The following is a 19,573-nucleotide window of genomic DNA, read 5'->3' as shown; positions in this document are numbered from 1 at the left end:
CCAGCCTCTACCCTCTCATCAGGTGTTGAAAGAGTTTGGTGGGACAGATTGTTTTTCCCTGGCGTTTGTAACAGAGGTGGAGGGGGGTGTTTTTGTTGGGGGGGGGGGGGGGGGGGGGGACAAAGCCCCAGCAGACCCCAGAGGTCCCATTTTATGACCACATACTTAACCCTTCAGGATTAAACCTGGAAATGACAAAAAAGTGGGGTTATATTTAACACTTCTATTTTAAGGACAGAAGGGTCCTAGTGTGGACCACCTTGTCTGTGACTTTGGGATTTTTTGTTTGGTGCCCTGAGGCAGTGATCACAGAGACTGGAATTTAGTTGGTTTTCAGACAGCTTACTTCCACCTACCAGTATATGCTAAGTGTCTTTAAATATATATATATATTTTTTTTATATTTTTTATTTTTTATATTTTATTTTTTTTAACCAAATTTTTTCCATTTCTCCCAAGGTGGAATGTGCAGTTGTAGTAATGCGCCTTTTACTATCGAGCTATTGTGTCCATTTAAGACATGTGGCGTCATGTGGAATTCTGTTTAACTGCAAAAAAACCAAAGCTGTTCCCCAGCGTGAAATTCCCGTAAAATACGGTCGAGGGGGAGACCGCTATGAACGGTAATTTAGGAACGATTTCGCGTCGGCGTTTGGTTTACGTAAGGCGTCTCCAGCGGCAACCGGGGCGTTTTTTTTAACCATCACATGACGTTTTGAAGTCTTTGCCGCTCTTCGGGAGGAAGTTGTTCGGCCGTGGGGTTCGGTACGCTAGTCGTACCTGAATGGAGGAGAGCGTGCCTGTGACATCACTGCTCCCCTGCCCGCCGCGTGGACGTCCCCAGCTGTTTGTGCCCTGTACAGTAGAGCCCATAAAACCAGGTGGGCGTGAGGCAGCAGGCTCCAGGAGACCGTTTTGGGAAAGGGGAGATGCGGTTATGATGGTAATAATCGGTCACGTGGACGGTGGAAGGTGGAAGGTGGGGGGGGGCGGGGGTCAAGGGGGGGTTTGTTGCTGGGAGAGGTCCATGCAGGGAGGTCTCTGCCAGAAGATCTCCCTGGTGATTTCTGTGTGCCTTTGTTTTTTTTGTTCTGTTTTTTTTTCTTCTTCTGTACCACATGGAAAAACCGCAAAGGACCTCAGTGAAAGAACACAGGCTTTTAAATCTCCCTCTCTCCCACTCTCTCTCTCTCTCCCCTTCTCTCCCTCTCTCCCTCTCTCTCCCTCTCCCTCTCTCGTCCCTGTGCACCGCTCTGAGGAATGCTGTCTCCCGGTGGACTGTCGGATGAGATGCCTCATGCTTCCTCCGGAATACCATTTACCCGGCATCACGACGGCCGGCCGCTGCCAGCTGGGCACGTTCCCACACCCCCCCCACACGGAGCCCCACGCACCGCACGCCCAGACACGTTCTGCATGAACGTGCGGTCCAGTGAGGGCTCTGGAGCTCTGCTTAGCTGTGAATGATGATGTAGCGGGAAGTGGGGGGGGGGGGGGCGTGGGTGCGGAGTGCGGCAGGGGGAAGGGGGGGGTGAGTCCCAGAGCAGGAAATGTGTGCCCTTCCAGTAAATTTACCGTGAGGCATCTACACTGTAGTTTCGCTTGTAGTCATGTGTATTTAACAGCATTGTAGCAGTCCAATTTACATTAGTCAGACTGCCATGAGTCAGAAATGATGGACTGGTCAGCCCGTGAAATATCATTAAATACTGTTTTCTCATTTTTCCTCACTAGCAGATGGAAGAGCAGTTTAGAGCTGAGGTTTAGAGCAGCGCCTGTGGCCAAGCCTGCACGGGCCGCCAGGCTGCTTATAACGGTCCTATTCATGCAAACATGTAAACCCCTGGTGACACTTTGGTATTTAATGTACGTGACGTAATTGGCCTCAGCTGTGACCCTACTGTCTGTGCAGACAGGACACAGGACACAGGACGCGCCCCGGCTGTGTCAAGTACGGTCAGTACAGTCTCTGTCAAGTCCAACGGGACGTGCATTTCGGTGGGCTGGCTGAAGGGCGAGCCGGAGGAGCCTCTGCTAAAGAGCAGCCACACTTGCCACCTCCACCGACAGGTGGTCAAGGGGCCCCCCTTGTGAATTCAAAGCCGTCCCGCACTTGTGTTTTGTCAGTTGCCTGAGCCGAACGGGACGGCAGACGTCCCCTCTCGGTTCGTTTTTCCCGATAGGTGGCCCATGGACGTTCCGGCCAAATACCTGGACGCCTTTTCAAAAGCGTTTGCTGACTGGGCCTGCTTTTCGAGTCCCTATGAAATTCGTTTGTGCAGCTGTAAATCACGATTCCTTTACCGTCTTAAGAAAAAAAAAAGAAGAAGCTGTTCCACGAATGCTGTTTGAATTGCTTCAGTGTGCCATTTTCCTCAGGTTTGATCCTGCCCTTTGGCATTGGATTGTTCCCAGCGTGCAAGTGGCCTTGGTCTCAGGGTCGGGGAGTCCAGGGGGGGGGGGGGGTCGCTGTGGGACATGTGTTTTTTGTTTGGGGAGAGCAGCCTCTGTCGCCATCCGTCTTGTAATAATAATGACGTGTTTATTTATCTCCACAACTCAGTCACGATGGCCGTTGGAACCTCTACAACTGCGATAATGCTAATCGGCATTTTGTTTAGTTCTCGGTTGAAAGGCTTGACGTGACACAGTCATATCAACCCCTGAACAATGGCTGTTCTGTAAACACTGTGTCGTGGTAAATATCCACAGCACCTGCTCCCATTTTAACTCTGGAAAGGCCATCTCTGTGCATCTGGCATGACCCTATGTTCTGGCGTTTAGGTCAACTGTTTTTTCCTTGAAATCATGGGGAAAAATTAGTCTCATGTTTTGTTCGGCAAACTTCAATCCATAACAAAATAACAACGCATCTAGAAACCAAAGGATTACTATTACCTCATGTTTGTTTATTTTAGATATTTTCCAGGAGTCATCCAAGTCATGTTAGATCATGTCTACCATCAGAATCCAACAGTTTAATGAGTGGATGAACATTCAGGAGTTAGATAGTTAGTCTTGAATGTTTTTTTGGCTTAATCTGCACCAAATGTATTTTTCTTCTGTGAATACTGAAAAGTTGGCTTGCAAAGACACAGAGGCCCAACTTATTCCAACTGGACCATCATTTGTGTGTTAGCTGCTTTGGAAAGAAGGGAAGTGTTTATTTGTGATTAATCTGTGGTTGTTCAAGTTGAAATCACTCGAAATACGTGATGTTTTTTCTATGGCAGTGAATTTCGGGATGAAAAATCTCTCCTTGGTGAAATAACATCTGGATTCCCACAGTACAAGATTGATCTTGTTGGAGGCCTTCATAAGTTTACAGTTCCTGTAATAAAATGTACCTGAATGGGTTTTGCTGTGAGCTTTTTGCAAATAATAATGACAGTACGGGCAACAATATAACAGCTTCAGGCTTGAGTGCCGCGGTATGTATTTTGAGGGATTAGGGGACCAAATGATGAATCTTACCTTGAAGGACCTTTGTGTGAGGTAATTGCCTGTAATTGCACCTGGCTGGAAGTGTGTTTGTCTAGTTTACCTGTGGCTGAGAAGAAGGATTCTGGTACAGTGTTCAGGGTGAACAAATCATAAATTCATGTTGTAGTCTCCTGGTGGCCCAGACACATCCTTATAAATGGGTATGTGAAAGGAATAGAATTGAATAATTGTATTCCCTGGGGGAACATCAGGTGAAGTAGCTGGCATTAAAGATTTATGTAAAAATTATACATAAATTACATTAAGAAAAATGAAATTGTGAAATCATAAAAATGTCACTGTCAAAGCACTCAGATACCAATACCCTTCTTGCAATTTGGTAACTCCTACCTACATATCTAATGCAGCACCATACAGGGGCAGAAATTACTAGTAATCTCAGATAATCAGACTGAGAATACATTATGATTTTTTCTATTCTTTTTTTTCAAAGTGCATTCGTCAAAAAAAAAGCCAGCACTAGAGAATTTGGACAGTTTGGTACTCTGGGATGAAGTAGTTGTCCTGGGATTCTGGACTGCCCGATCGTCCGTACTTGAGTATCTCATTGGCTCTATCACCTTCACCTTGCCCTTGAGCAGAGCCACTCTGTCGCAAAGGGGTTATTTTCAGCCCGACTACACAAGGGACCCCTGACCTTTCTATGTATAGCTGGAGGCCAAGCGGCAGACAATCCTCGAGGTCCCAAGGACTCTCCCCGTAAAACGGGATTTAAAAATGGAACATTAGCAGGAATGCCGACCGCCTCGGCTCGCATTGTTCGGCTGTGTGGTGCTCAACAGCCCGGGCAGATTACCCGCAAAACCCCTCCTCTGTTTGGGTTGTCTGCTTATGCGCCTGCAATGTGCCAATCACGCAGAAGAGCCGTCCCGGGAGGGCATGCAGGAGGAGATGCTCACATCTGGGCCTCGCTTCTAAACCCCGGGAAAAGAAGGGATCTGCTCGCCCCGTTCAGGGGCTACTGCCGTGAAAATTCCAGTGCGAAATTCCGCTGCGTTTCTTGAAGTTTCGACCGCGCGTAGAAGTATCAAATCAGATGCAATCCCCACACATCACTGAGTCTTCAGGATCTCCCTTTATGAGTCATAAAGTTGGTGAGAGAGTTACAGGTGCCTGACGGACTCAGACATACCTGCCGTCGTCCACATCCGTCCTCATATCATGGACAGTCTATTTGAAGTAAGCCTTTATTACATTGCAGGCATTTAGCAGACACTCTTATCAAGAGTGACTTACACAACTTTTATATAGCATCTTACATTGTATCCATTTATACATTAGGTTAAGTACCTTGCTCAAGGGTTACAACGGCAGGGTCCTACCCAGGAATTGAACCCGTGACCTTTCGGTTACGAGCGCAGTTCCTTACCCACTGTGCTACACTGCCTTGCGAGGCCGCCCGGGAGCGGGACGGCCCTCGACGTGCACGTGAGGGACTGGAGAAACGGCAGCATCCTACACAGAGTAGTGGGAGCAATCGGATATGTGTATCTGGGCTGCATTTTGGCATCTCCGTGGCTCAGGAAGCCTCGCCTTGGGCCTCTGGGCCAAAACCACAAAGTTGTGAGTCATGTCTTGCTCCGATTCAGTGCGTCCCAGGGAAGCGAGGTCTGGCTCTGATCCAGATGGCTCTGTTTGGCGTGGCTGGGTGCTCCCTGGGGGAAACTAATACTTGGGGCTGTGATGTCCGTGCTCCGTGCAACAAGACCCCTTTGAAAATGAAGAAGGGAAGTCCAAGGGGAAAGAAGTCCTCCATTCATACAGGCTTGTCTGCAGTGGCCTTTGCGTGCAAACGCATTAAGTAAAACGCTGCATTAAAATCTGTTTGATCTGTTTATTTATTTATGTGCTTTTCCTCAAGCCGACCGTGTGGGAAAACGACCAAAAAAGATCTGGAGTTGGCAAGAGAAAGAAGAGCGAAACCACATGGATGATGCAGTGGCAGTTCTGCGATCTCCTGTCAATCAACCTCACTCCTGTGGCGGAGCGAATTTGTTCTGCCCAAGAAAGCGCAGCCAGATGTTGTCCCCGCAATTTGGAAACCGTTGAAATAAAAATTGCCCAGAGACCTGGCAGGCCGAGATGTCAGTCCTTGGAGGAACAGTCATGGGTTCCATTCGGGGGAAAGAAGGAGAAGCTCGGGAATTCCAAGGCTCCCTCGCCGTGAGCTGGGATTATGCAATCTTTATTAGCACAGCGATTTCTGAGCCTAGGCAAGGACGAGCATCGCCGAGGCCTGGTGTCGTGTGGCACGGCAGGGCTTATGAAAGAGTCTCCCTGAGACCCAGATCAAAATGGCCGACTTTTTATATCCCGCTGTCTTACTTTCATCAAAGATGTTATCTTATTCCATTTTCAGCCGTGTGCAGTCGGTTGGAGTGGAAACGTTTCAGATTCCTTCATAACGACCTGCAGCTTTTTTCGGTTTACCTTTTCGAATCGGCGACCCAGAAGACCGTTTTTCGTTCTTGTGCTGATTTTAGAACACCATGGAGCCGGTGAGCTCTGATGAGACTTGCTCCTGTATTCATCTTTCAGGCTGCTTGCCACCAGACTCTTAATTTATTTGATGATGACCGATGGCTGCAGTTCCCCTGGGGGGGGGGCGTAGACATCCTGCCCCCCCCCCCCCACCCCGCACAGAGGCCTGAACAGAAGCGGCATGGTCTAGGGTGTGTGGTCTGGCAGGATGACGAGAGACAGGAGGGTGTTTGGAGACTCTCAGTGGAGGGGTGAACTTTAGGTATTCTTTTTCCAGTTTTTATTGCAGGCAAGGAGGGCTGAAGTGAGCACCTTTGAATGTTATAGCCACCAACAGTTTTTTTTTTTTCCTTTGAGATGAAAATTATTGCTGAGTGGCAGTGAGACCTCATTTTGAAATTCATAACACTTCAATTTTAATGCGATGGGTCAATCTGGACAGAGACTGTGGGGAAATTAATACCTTTTGGCAATGTAAATTTGGCCCCGAATATGAAAGCTATTTAAATCATAAATCTCAGCAAGCACTTTCTGTCTATGGCTGAATAAATGAGACCATTAAACTGCTCTGTGTGTTGTATATAAAACGTTATGTTATTTATTGTTATTGTTATTTATTGTGGCGTGCTATTTAATTGATCCAAATACGGTCCGTGAATTGTGACACGTTAACAATGTTTAAGTCTGTGTGTTGGTTTGTTGCTGCGACAGTTACCTCTTACTTTGTGTTATTATCTGGGCAGAGAGTCTGGTAACCCTTCCGTGCTGAATTTTCCTAGACAGACGGTTTCCAGGGCCAAGAACATTGGGTTCGAGATAATCGAGATTTCTCGTCGGCCCTTCCTGGACGACGGGCCCGGGAGCAAACCCAGTGTTCCGTGTCCCCCCGCGCGCTCGCGTTTTTAATTTCACCGCCGACGCGCGGGCGGAAGGGCTCGAGAGTTCCTGCGTGCCACAGAGCAGCTCCGCTGGGGGGAGAAAGCGGGGTGTCCAGGTGGTGCGCATTACAGCTCGGTGGACAGGTATGCAGCGCTCCTCAGGCCCGCGGAACAGGGGACCCCAGCCCGGGTGGGGGGGGGGCATGAGAGGAGGCGTCCCCCCCCCCCCCACCTGTCACCTTTCCACCCCACCTTAACCCATTATTTGTCATTGGCGGGCTGCAGCTCCTGCTCAAAGTGGACTGTGCGTGACAGCTCTCAATCAGGGAGGGGAGGGGAGGGGAGGGGAGGGGGGGGGGGGGGGAGTTTATTTGTGTGTTATATTCAGAGGCCAAGGGATTGCGTGCAGATAATGTTTTTTTAAAACATTCTTTTGTGCCCACGTGCATAACTGGGCAGAATTGCCCCCCCTGTGGTTACTCGCCGTTCACAAGACCCGGTGATGTTTTGATTTCATTTACCCTTTTATTACCGGTTTTAAGATTGAACCGTCCTCTGAACCTGTTCAGAATTTCTGTGACCAAATGCATCCCCGCATGGAATTTGTGAGCGAGGCTTTCGCCTCCCATTTGCTCCCAGATGAGGGCAAAGAGTGAAATCGAGGCGATTTAAGACACAAAAAGCCAAAAAAAACCCAGCATCTTTGAAGTGAGCGGCAGGCTGCCAGCGTTGGCGTCTGTGTCAACCCTGATGGAAGGGTAACGGCGTCATCGTCCACCCCGAGCTCGCGTGCGTTTGTTTTCTGTTCCTTGGGATTGGAAAGTAATGGAAGAGTGGTGAATATTGATTTTGATTAAGTTCTTATAACTGGAAGTACGTATTTGAAACGCACCTCCGATGGCTAGTTCTTCTGTGACTTCAGTCAGCCCGTATTTTTTCCTCCTTGCTGTTAACGCGTTACACCCAAGGTTTAATGACGGCGGATCAGGACTTGAGGAGTGACTGGAACATTCCGATGAGGTCATCGTCACCCGCTCGAGTAGCCGAAGAGTCAAGGGCTCTTCCTAAATTCCTGTGGCCTGGTGACCCACAGGTGAGAAACCCCGTTTTATGGAAGTTTTCCAGTGTTTTAACGGTCTGCATATTTTCGCTGCATACGTGACAGTCTGAGTCTGTGGGAACGGGGACTCCATTGTCCTGTGTTGTGTTGATATTGCCAGGCCTTCTTTTTGCCTGTCAAAAGCATGGAGCCTGATGGCTTGAGGCCTTTGGGTTGAGGGTTAAAATCTCAGGGACAAGTCGCCTTACTTTAGCTGGTCTGATTGTGGGGTGAAAGTACACAACAAATGTGGCACTTGTGACACATTTGTGACACACTACCTCACAGTGGTAGTTCATCATAAAAAATAAAAGCTTGGTTATAATGGTGTACAAAAAATTGAAGTTACCCAACTGAACTGGCCCTTTTAGTGTTGTTCCTTACTTGTTTTTTTTGTGTGAAATGAAGCTGCAATTTGAGGCCTATTTCACTTGGCCAAGTGCGTATTAAAGTGTGTGTTGATGTGTATTATCTTCTGAGTGGCATTCCATTAAAGTCCCTTTAGAGTTTTATCTTACTTTTAATCCTGCTTTTATCACACTTTCGAACCCGCCTCTTCACGCAAAGATAATGACCCCGAACGGCTTTGTGCGCCATTGCTCTGCTCCGGTTGCAGTCCAGGTGATAATAATAAGAGGTTGTTGACTGTTTTTCCGTTGGCATTGGAGTGAACGTGCTTGACCTCATCTGTGGGCTATGCTGTGATTCAGGCTTTCTCTTTCCTTGTTGTGGATTTTGTTTTTGTTAATGCGTGCAACCGAGAAAGAGAACAGCCAAATCATGCCCGTCTGATCCTCAATGGCCATGAAATCAGAAATCCAGAATTGCTGTAATGGTAGAATTATGAGAGTCTGGCGCTCGGATTTAATACCATACCCCTCCAATAAAACCCAAGTGCATTGTGGGCGATTCTGTAATGGCAGCTTTGAAATGGCTAAACTGGCACTGCTCTGCTTTTCCTGTGATGCCCTGGAAGCTGGTGGACTTGGACATGGACTTTTTTCAATGATTGTTTTAAGTCTTTATTATTATTATTATTATTATTATTATTGTTGATGTTGTTGTTTTTATTATTGTTCAGTAAGTGGTCAAATGCTGAATGAACATGTAATAAATAGCTGTGGGACAGAAAACACCCTTTTGCGCAAGACAAAGCTGTGGTTAAATGGCTTTGGCTTGAAGTGAACTGTCCTACTGTGCACGCCCATCTGCGAAGAGTGTGAGGAGACCGGAAGGAAAGCCCTGCGGCGAGGCTTAAAAACGTAGATGGCATTTATTTACCGGAGCGAAACGGTCGTTTCCGCAAACGGTCTGTTTCAGAAAAACGGCAGACGTCGATTTGACTTAAGAGATCGTTCGCCTCTCGGCGAAAGCAGCACTTCGCGTTGTCTTGCAAGTTACTCTTGGAGCACTCACGCGTGCTTATTGATCCCTCCTTATCGAGCAATCAGCCGGTGTATCTGCTAAATTGGATTTGGCCTGAAACATCCAGGCGGCGTTTAACAGGAGCATTGATTTGTAGTTTGTAGCCAGCTCTGTATCGACAGAGTTCAGTTCCGCTGTGAGGACTCCAAATCCACTAGCAGCACAGTTCATAATCTCAGTACTGTGCTGCTTGGTCAATGTGTTCGCAAGTCAATGCTAGTCAGATCATTTACTTGGAAAGGTATATTTCCGTAGGTATATTGTTTCTGCAGTTGACTCGTGCATGGCATGTCTCCACACCTCTCATGAGAGACTGAATGAGCTCTGCTCATTGCGGTCTGATGGATTGTTTCGTTAAGAGTGGAGATGGACAGTTATTTGTTTTTCTCCAGTGAGGCCATGGTATCTCCTCAACCTAGAGACAACCTAGAGCCCGTTGAGTGAACACCAGTCTTGCAAGTCCGGCTGGTAGATCGAATTTAGTTAAGAAAGTTCCCATTACTGTTGAAAGCCTGTACAAAATTGTGAGATGTTTGTCTTTGTGTACAATTCCACAAGACACCAGCTCTCCAAAATCTTTTCCTTGAAAGGCTTTTTAAAAATTCTTAAACTGCTATTTTTAATAGTTGTTTTTTTTTTTGCTACTGATTCTGAATGCAAATAGGGGCCAGACGTTCCCTGCCGCCTTTTGATTAACAGTGCGGTGAAGTTGAAGCATTCTTTGTGATCCATCGAAGGAAATGAGAAACTTCTGTATTTCTTGCGGGCCCGTCCATTTTGTCTGATCTCTCATCCACTCGATTAGCGCATTAATGCAGGACTCTCTCTCTCTCTCTCTCTCTCTCTCTTCATTACGCCTCATTATCCGACTGGCCTTCACGTGCTTTGAATTCGTTTTGCGTGGAAAACCGTGTCTGCAGGGGTCAGAGCTTCAGAAGCCGGCGAAACGAACGCTTTGTTTTTTTGGCTTTGGGTGCTGAGGCGATTAGCGTTCCTTGGGGCAGGACGATTAGGGTTTGCACCTCGAGGTGAAGGACAGCCCTGCTTTTTTCCACTGCCTCCTGTGGGTCCTGTGGCCTCAACTGAAGCAACACTCGCATATCAGCAGTAGAACTGGTTCCATAGCTATCCGGTTATTATCGTTTGTCTGCCTAAAGTTGAATTACACGTGCAGTGAAACCTGCCACGTTTTCCCTTGCCATAAAGAGGCACGTTTTGTAATTTTCCTGCTCGTCATCTTCTAACGGTCATTTCCCCGAAAACTTCCCATTTATTTAATTATGTTGTTACACAACAGATGATGGCTTAGTTTGTTTTTAATAAAAAAAATAAAAAAAAGTTAGTGAAATTGAAAGTTCCTTACCGGAAAAGTCCAAGGCACTCTTTTGAAGTGTATTCATCAGTTTTACAGCTGGAGGCGAAGAGAAGCTTGGTCAGAGGTTGCGTCCGATATGGCATGCTTCAGACTTTTTTTGTACTGTGGGTACAAAGTGGAACTGTAACTATAAACCACATATATTTTCTTAGACAACATCCTTTAAAAACCACATATATTTTCTTAGACAACATCCTTTAAAAACCACATATATTTTCTTAGGCAACAGCCTAAAGTAGCCTTTAAGTGGGTGGATTATGCTTTATGGGGTTTTTTTTTTTAAGTAAAAAAAACAAAAACATTTTTTGTGTTGCCTCAGGAGCTTCTGAAAGAGCGTAAACATTTACGCTCTGCAGCTCGCCTGGTCTTCCATATTTGACCCTGAGTTGGGTCTCTCACAGAAGGAAGTCCCAGGCACTGTCCCAGGCACTGTTCCGTCTTGAGTGTTTACATTCGGGTCGCAGCGAGAGAGCGCTGCAAGGTCCTCTACCGTCTGTGCTGGATGGTTCCCCTGCGGTCAGGGCTGCATGGTCCTCTGGGGTCAGTGCTGGACAGTCCTCTGCAGTCAGTATTGGTCAGTCCTCTACGGTCAGTGCTGTTTCATCCCCTGCACTCCATGCTGGTCGTTGCAGTTTCATACCTCCTTACTGCCTGCATCGCCTTCATGTCCCCCAGAGCTGCTGCACAGGGCCTGTTTGCTGTGCTGTAATCCCTGTGCTCCCGGAATGAGCTCAGCCCTGGTGTTTGCTGTGCTGTAATCCCTGTGCAGACAGCGAATGTGAGGTGTCACGACGTCTGCACCGCCGCCCTGGCCCTGTCTGTCTGCGGCAGGGCGAATTGCTGCCCCCTCTCCTCCCACGTAAACGGTAAACGGACTGCATTTATATAGCGCTTTTATCCAAAGCGCTTTACAATTGATGCCTCTCATTCGCCAGAGCAGTTAGAGGTTAGGGGTTAGGTGTCTTGCTCAAGGACACTTCGACATGCCCAGGGCGGGGTTTGAACTGGCAACCCTCCGACTGCCAGACAATCGGTCTTACCTCCTGAGCTATGTCGCCACGTGCCTCAGCTCCCCCTCGCGCTTGCTGGTGCGCACCTACAAAACTGCCCCCCCCCCCCCCCCATCGGTCCCTCTCTGCCTCAGTCAACGCTGGAGACCGGGTTTGATTGCAGTGGGTTTGCAGTGCAGATCAGCCGGGCTGAGTGCGAGGCCAGCGGTGCGGAGCGGTGTTTACCCACAATCCCCGGGTCGCTGCATCACGCTCACAACTGTACCGCGCTTATCTGTCCCCCGCCATATATCAGCTGGGATAGAGAGGGGGTCCTAATCAGAGCTGAGCCCAACAGAGGAACCCTGTGTGGGGAGAGGTGAGCCAAACCGATCCAGATGGCCCCCACCCCGTCCCCCGTCCCCTCCCCTGCCCCCGATGGCCCCCATCCCGTCCCCAGCCCCCGATGGCCCCCACCCCATCCCCCGTCTCGTCCCCTGCCCCCGCTGGCCCCCATCCCGTCCCCGGCCCCCGCTGGACCCCACCCCGTCCCCCGTCCCCCGTCCCGTCCCCTGCCCCCGATGGACCCCGTCCTGTCCCTCGGCCCCCTGCCTCGGCGACACTCTGGCAGCCAACAAACCCCCCCCCCGGTTTTGGGCGCTCCTCCAGGGGTTTTCCGCTGAACGACACAGGACCACGCTATCTCCCCCAGCTGTGACCGGCCTCTGGGGGGGGTCACTCCTGCCCACTTCTGCTGTGGAGCTGCCATTGTGCAACTCCCTCCCACCTCCCCCTCTCTGGCATTAGAGGTGCACCGGTCATCCAGTACAGGAAGTATGAAAGCTGCTGCCAGGATATCTGTGGCGGGAGCATTAATTAAATCTGTGAATTGGGCTTTGTTTTTAATTTGCCCTAAGCAGTCAGTGTCGGCATTTTACCAACAGGAAAGTAGAATGAGTGACCAGAGGACAATGTGTGTGTGTGTGTTTGTGTGTGTGTGTTTTTGTCTGTGTGTGTGTCTGTATGTTTGTGTGTATGTGTCTGCGTATCTATCTGTCTGTGTATGTCTGTGTGTGTTTGTGTGGGGGTTTGTGTGTGTGTATGTGTGTGTGTGTCCTCCTTCTCAGAAAAGCACAGTCAGGATGGAAGCAGTGTCCAGGACCACCCCAGACCCAGGGGTCACGAGGTCAGCCAGCCCCCCCCCCCCCCCCCCCCATCAAAGCTCCTTCAGCCATTTCCTCACTCGGCTCCCCCACCTTCGTTCCACTCGTTTTTTTTTTCTATCCTTTCGATGCGTCATTCTCTCGTAGCGGAGGCGTTTTCTTCCGCACGCCAGCAGCGCGGAAGTGCCCCTGATGACCGCGCCGCACGCGTGCGCTGTTCCGGTCCAGTCGCGTGTGCCGTGCACGTGTCGCCGCCCCCCCAAGCGGGCGTGTTTTTACCGCCGGCAGGTTCCATCCGGGCCCGGCGCTCCCGTGCTCGGGCTTCACCGCGATGCGTTACCGCGATCTGACCGGGGGGTCCGGCGTTAAAAATGTACAAAAAGGAGGAGAAAAAAGAAACAGTGACTGGTGATGTGTGCAGGGTGTGAACAGGGGATGAATGGAGTGATGAACTGTCAGGGAGGGATGAGTGAGCTGGGCTTCAGCCTCTCTGTCAGTAACCGCGGTTACGGTGTTGAGCCAACGCTCTTCTGATCTCCTGAAGCAGCGCAGGACCTCCACTCCCCAGGATTACAAAATTCACACCTCGCAAATTCACCCGTCTGTGAACTATGCAAGAAAAGCCGCGTTTCCACCGCAGGAACTATACCCCGGAACTAGGAACCTTTTGAGGAACTCAGTGCGTTTCCACAGCAGGAACTAGGGTCTAAATTTAGTTCTGGGGGCTTTGTTTTACCCCCCAAAACGTTCCTGCTCGGGGGGTAGTACTTTCCGAAAGTACAGGAACCTTTTGGGTGGAGCTTGCAGCGCTGAACATTTCTGATTGGTCGAGTACTCGTAGCATTTGTGTTGTATTTATTTTCCGCCATTACCCGCCATGTTTGAAAATATGCAGCGGCAAACAAATTTATTTTCATAATAACTTCAAATCAAACTTGTATGTTATGCGGCGCAGTAGGCTACTTTTGGTTATAGCCTGTCAACGTCTTGGAATTATAACGTGTGCTCTTCTGTTCTTTTCTTGCTTTAGTATTCCTTTTATAAAATGCTAAGCATTCGTGCTGGGACAGCATATTACGTAGGCTACCAAAACATTCAAACGGATTAATTCGGTTGCTGAATATTTTCTTCCGGATTTTCTTTGTTAGCCCGTTGTAATTGACTCAAAACGTTTGATACAGTTATGTGAGGTATGCGGTAGTTCTGCATAATTAACATTGGTGATACAGTACAAGCAAACTGGAAATCACCTTCCGCACTTTTTATCCGGGTAAAATAACAGGTTAATTCTAGTAATCTTCCCTTTAGCTTTTTCAGACTGCCGTAATTTTACTCAATTTTACTGCCATTTTTCAATTGCACGAAAAGACCAGGAAGACTATGGACTCGTTTATGGTGCATGGTTCGCATCTGGAGGGCACACTTCGCTGCTCGGCTAGCAGTAGCGTAACTTCGAAGGAAAGCAAACGGTGGCTGTACCATTACTAATTTACATTTTCACGCAAGTCCGAGTTTTCGTTCTATTCTTGTCATTTTGCGATTAGCCTATATGGAATTGACGACGAGAAAGTAATAAAACAGCAAATTGTTTACAACGTGTGCATGTTTTCTGCTGTTAATGAATGTGTTTGAGAGGATATATGAAAATCAATAAATACAAAAGTAACCATATATAGTCATTGTTGGTAATCCGTTGTATATAAGTGGAATAAACCCCTCCGGGCTGTCCCGGTTATTAGAAAATAATGTAGGCTACTTCGGTGGTAATATGGGGTTACAGAAGAAATCATATGACAGATGGACCGACGACAACGTCAGTGGGCTAATTTGCCTAATCTTCGCGGTACTTTAGACCCCGGTGGAAACGCAGACAACCATTGGCTGAAGGAACCTTTTAGTTCCTGGTAAAGTAGTTCCTGGGACTGAAAGTTCCGGGTAATTTTGGTGGAAACGCGGCTAAATACGTAATGTCTTTTAAAAAACAAAGAAGAAAAAGAAAACAGAAGGAAGACCTTAAAAGGAGGAGTTCACGAAGGTTTCCCTTTGTACCGAAACGGCAAGAAGAACAATTGCGCAACACGCTGGACTCAACTGGATGTTTTATATTTAGTACAAATGGAACAAAATGGGGATTAAAGAAAGACCAAGCGAGGATTAATCCGTTGATATTTCCTGATTTCATTATGGTGGGCCTAGGGAAAGGATCCCATAAATAGTAACATTTTTTTGTTGTTGTTGTGCTTTAGTTGTGGCCTTCCTGTGGTTACAGCGTAGCGTGAGTCCTGCGATGTGGATTGCGCTCTCTCACAATCCCGGCTGAACGGCTGGGGGCGGATGTGAAAATGGAAAGTTCAGAGCCGCTCTCCACGCAGCCTTGTGTGCGCCCTGGAAAAAAGAGGGATGGTCCATTTCAAATTAATTAGAACTGAAATGTTATAATGGCCTTCTTCTTTTTTTTTTAGAACAGGTTGTGTAATTTGTGTTACGTGAATCTTGAATTCTTCTTTTTCCCCCCATTGCAAATATTATATATATATATATTTTTTTATTTTTTTTTGTGTTTGTGTTTTTAGTTTGTATGGTTGCCAAAGTTTTTACGGTCCTGTAGACGATGTCAGACCAGTTTGAGAAATGCTTGAGAAAGCCTATAAGACCAGAGGACTGTGGAACACTCAAACCCCTGTCAGAAGGGAGAGAAAGAGACCCTTATGGCAAGCAAAGCCCAAATCTGGACCGCACCGTGCAGTTGTTTTGCCTCCCCCTCAATTTCAATTTCTTCATTTGTTTGTCATATTTTCCTGTCAAAATCACACATGAGAAGAACACTCAACCTGAGCTGAACTTTTTTACGCGCTGTCAGTGACCTTGACTGGTGGCCCCAGACAGAGCTGTCTCTGTCTCCTGAGTTGTCCGTGTGAGAGTTGCCCGGCCTGAGCGTAATAAAAGTGGAGATGCAGGTCAGCGTCTTGCGTGATTTCACCGTAAGCCCTGTTGGGTTTGTGAGGTGAATTTTGTGAAAAGCTTGACGCTTGGTTGAGTCCTGCGGTTAAGGAGTTTTACTCTTTTCACCCCCTCATTAGAGAGAGAGAGAGAGGAAAAACCTCAGACATAAATAGGTCTAGCTTTTTCCTCAGGGTTCACTCAGTAGGCCAGACCTGTAAGAACAACATCTGGTCTTGGATGCAACCCAATCTTTTCCCCATTTCCCCCCACCCCCCATCCCCCTCACCCTTTTCTTTCTCTGTCTCTCTCACTCTCTTTCACATTCACTCTCTCTCTCTCCATATAATGGTCTGCTTTTCTCTTTTGCAGGGGGCTTTAAAAATAGATGTGAATCATCACACTAGAAAACCATTGGGCATTTGTGGCTGGGGGCCTGAGTATTGCCTTATGGTGTAAATTGAGATTACTTGATTGAGTATCATGCCTTGCCTTGTAATGTAATGTAATGTAATGCCCCTATATAAGGAGCATAATCCTCGTAAAGTACTGTAGTTAAATATAAGAATAACAACCCCTTTTGTCTGGGTGCTATTAAGTAGGGATAGTAAATGGGGTGTCCTGTCATTGGCGGGACTGGGAGAGTGTGAGTGTTTTGCTTAGGCTACCATGCTTTGGCACTGGCGTGTGTGTCTTACAGAGAAGTGTTATTTACCACCCTGACCCTGCAGGTGGCAGTGTGAACCGATGGCATGAACAGAAACCGGTGATTGGTTCTGAATCTGAGGTTTGTGTGAGGCAGGGTGGTTAAGGCTGCCGTTAGGATGGCAGTTAGCTGACGACAGTTTGGGTGAAGTGCTGCAAGGCCATAGAGGGTGGACGTGGGCTGCTTCCGGTGGCCGGAAGTTTGGAGAGGTGCTTTTCAGGGATGAGAATCCACGCTGAATTCGTGCTACCGACGCCAGGCGGGGTGATGTTTTTCTCAGCCAGAGAGCAGCGCTCCTTCATTATTATGGAGCCAAAAAGGACGTCCTGTCCAATCACGGCTGGCCTCTGTTGGGAGCGAACCTCGTGCTCTGCGCTTTCCTGTCCCGGTATGTCATCATTTGGCCACAGAAGTGAAGTGAGACATCTCTTTGTTGTTCAGACTCCGTCTGAAATTATAATTTAAAGTCTTTTTTGGAAGAAAAAAAAAATTACTCTCCTCTTGGGAGTTGCTGGCGTCCAAGCGAGGCTTTGTCTACATCTGAAGTCCTACTACTCGTGTCCCCTTTGCATTCTTGATCCGTACCACTTGACCAGCACCCTCTGACAGCTCCACATCCAACCACAACCAAGTGTTGCATGATGCTCCCAAAAAACGCTCCATTATGTTTTTGGGTGGAGCCAGGCCTCTTTAGGGCTCTGTTGTGTCTCATGCTGAGGTTGAATTGTACTTTGGTGGGCGAGGTGAATTTATGTCCGATCATGCAAAGCACGGTTTGGCTTTCCTTGGATTTTAATCGTCTCCAATTATCTTAAGGCAAATGTGTTTTGTATCGAAAGTGGCCTGTTAATTGGAAACATCTAGTGCAGTCAGTACACACACATCTGGTGGGATGACTTGTCATCGCAGAAAAATGCTGAAGATTAAACTTAAAAGGGGAAAACGATCACGTTTATTGGTCGAAGTTCATGCTTATGTCATATTTTGAGACTCCGTTTATTCTCACATCACTCAGTACTTGTGTATTGCACGAACATAAAACATAAATTTACAAGAAGTTTGAATGTCAAACAATTGAAAGTATCTGAATGCCCATTTGTACATTTGAAATTTAAAACGCAGAAACTCAAGATGAAAAATATCCAAATGTCTCATCCCAAAACAAATAAATCGATGAGTAAACGGTGACTTCCTTTGACTGAAAAATCTGGTTCTGGGTCGTGGGAACAATACATCCATGGTCTTGATAGGGACCTTGTGCAGTTGATAGTTGATAGGTCGCTGCTTTGAAGGGGACTTTGTGCAGTTGATAGTCGATGGGTCCCTGGTTTGAAGGGGACTTTGCGGGGTTGGTGGCTGTTTGAGTCCCTTTCTTGAAGGGGACTTTTTGCACAGTTGGTGGCTGTTTGAGCCCCTGTCGTCTGGGAGCGCTCTGAGCCCCAGCTGTACTCCGCATGGCCCGGGCAGGCGACAGCGCAGTCCCCCTGAGTCCACCCTGCCGCCGGTATTGAGTCGCTTTATCACGACTAGTCATCTCTGGAGGTCAGACACGGGCCGGCGTGGCACGCGGCAGCTCACCGGCGTGCGCCGGAAGGCCTTCACTACAGTGTTCCATTGTTGGGAAATGAGTGAGCGGAGGTGGGGGGGGGGGGGTGCGATGTGGGGATGTGGGAATGAGGGGGGGGGGGGGCGGGGGTTCGCAGTGTAATTCTCCTCCTGTTTGTTTGATTTGTGCCTCTTTCAAGGATTTGTCTTGATTATATGAGCTTTCACAAGGCTTTAACAAGTTATTTATCTTTGGAGTGAAAACGAAGTAGGAAATTGATATCCTGGTTTTTTTTTTTTTTTTAAAACATCTGTCCACTACCCTAAAAATCCTCAGGAAATTTTGGATATTCATCAACATTTCTCCGGAGCAATTGTTGAAAACGTTTCCTTACTTGCGTTATGACCTTTGAAAATAGAACATTGGTCATTAAATTACCCTTCTGAAATGGCTCTTTGTTTTAAGTTGCTGGTTATGGTTTGAAATGGGTACAGATCCCACTGTGTGTTCAGTTGTTTTTTTTATGAACTTTTATTGAGAACATTATATAATCCCCCAACAGATGTGCACTTGGTGTAGACTCTTCTGCCAGAGGAACCACCTGCTCCCCCTTTTTTTGTCCTGGTTATATATTATTATAATATTCACCAGCAGGAAGTATTAAGAGTGGAGAATGCAGGCAGGGGTCAGTCCCTGTGTCTGTCTGCAAGACTACAAGGGTGAACCCACAAGCTTATCAGTCTTTCTTACTTCTTTATATTTCTCTCTCTCATCTCTCTCTCTCTTTCTCTTTCTCAGTTCTTCCCAGGGTAAAATATTTTCATTGAAACCATACACATTCCCAATGAATGATTTAGACTTTTCCTATGTAAGGAAGTTGTAGCGTTAGTGCGAAAGGACTCCTTTGTACGTATTTGTTTGTTATTCCGCTGTGCCATTTTGTTTGTTGGTTTGCGGTTTTCCTATTCTTTTTGTGTTCCTTCCCCCTTTCCTTCCTTCCTGTGTTTATTCGTTCTCTTTAAAGTGCTGAATGTTGAAGAGCTCTCAGCAACGGAAATGGTATCGGTCAAGAGACGTGTATACTTGCAAATGTCCTTTATTGACAGTATTGCATGGTTTTGATTTGCAGTGGGGCCCTGTGCTCCTTTTATTGGGTTCCTTCCCACGGGCTCTTGTGGTCTGATCTGTCCCTCAGAGCAGAGCTTTTCAACCTTTTCCAATCCAGGGACCCCCACCCAGGCTGAAAGACATCGTAGGGACCCCCATCGTAAGTTTAAAAATGCTTTTATTTTTTTAAAAGGCTTCTTTAAGATCACAGACCAATGCGATTGGGGACCCCCTTTAGTGACCTCACAGACCCCCCTGTTGAAAACCCAGGACAGGGTCGTTTGTGTGTTGTAGGCTGGTAAGGTTCAGGCAGGGACACTGACAGTATGAGCAGACCACTGTCCCTCTGTCCCCAGTCTG

At 47.5% G+C, this 19,573-nt stretch overlaps 1 protein-coding gene across 2 annotated transcripts in view; it reads left to right on the top strand.

Moving 5' to 3' along the window:
• Window positions 1-19,573, top strand: part of mtor (mechanistic target of rapamycin kinase) — a 98,979-nt gene that overhangs the window by 37,038 nt on the left and 42,368 nt on the right. The window lies entirely within an intron of this gene.

The sequence above is a fragment of the Anguilla anguilla genome, chromosome 11 (genome assembly GCF_013347855.1).
Source record: "Anguilla anguilla isolate fAngAng1 chromosome 11, fAngAng1.pri, whole genome shotgun sequence".
Lineage (NCBI taxonomy): Eukaryota > Metazoa > Chordata > Actinopteri > Anguilliformes > Anguillidae > Anguilla > Anguilla anguilla.
This window is presented reverse-complemented; position numbering and strand designations above follow the sequence as displayed.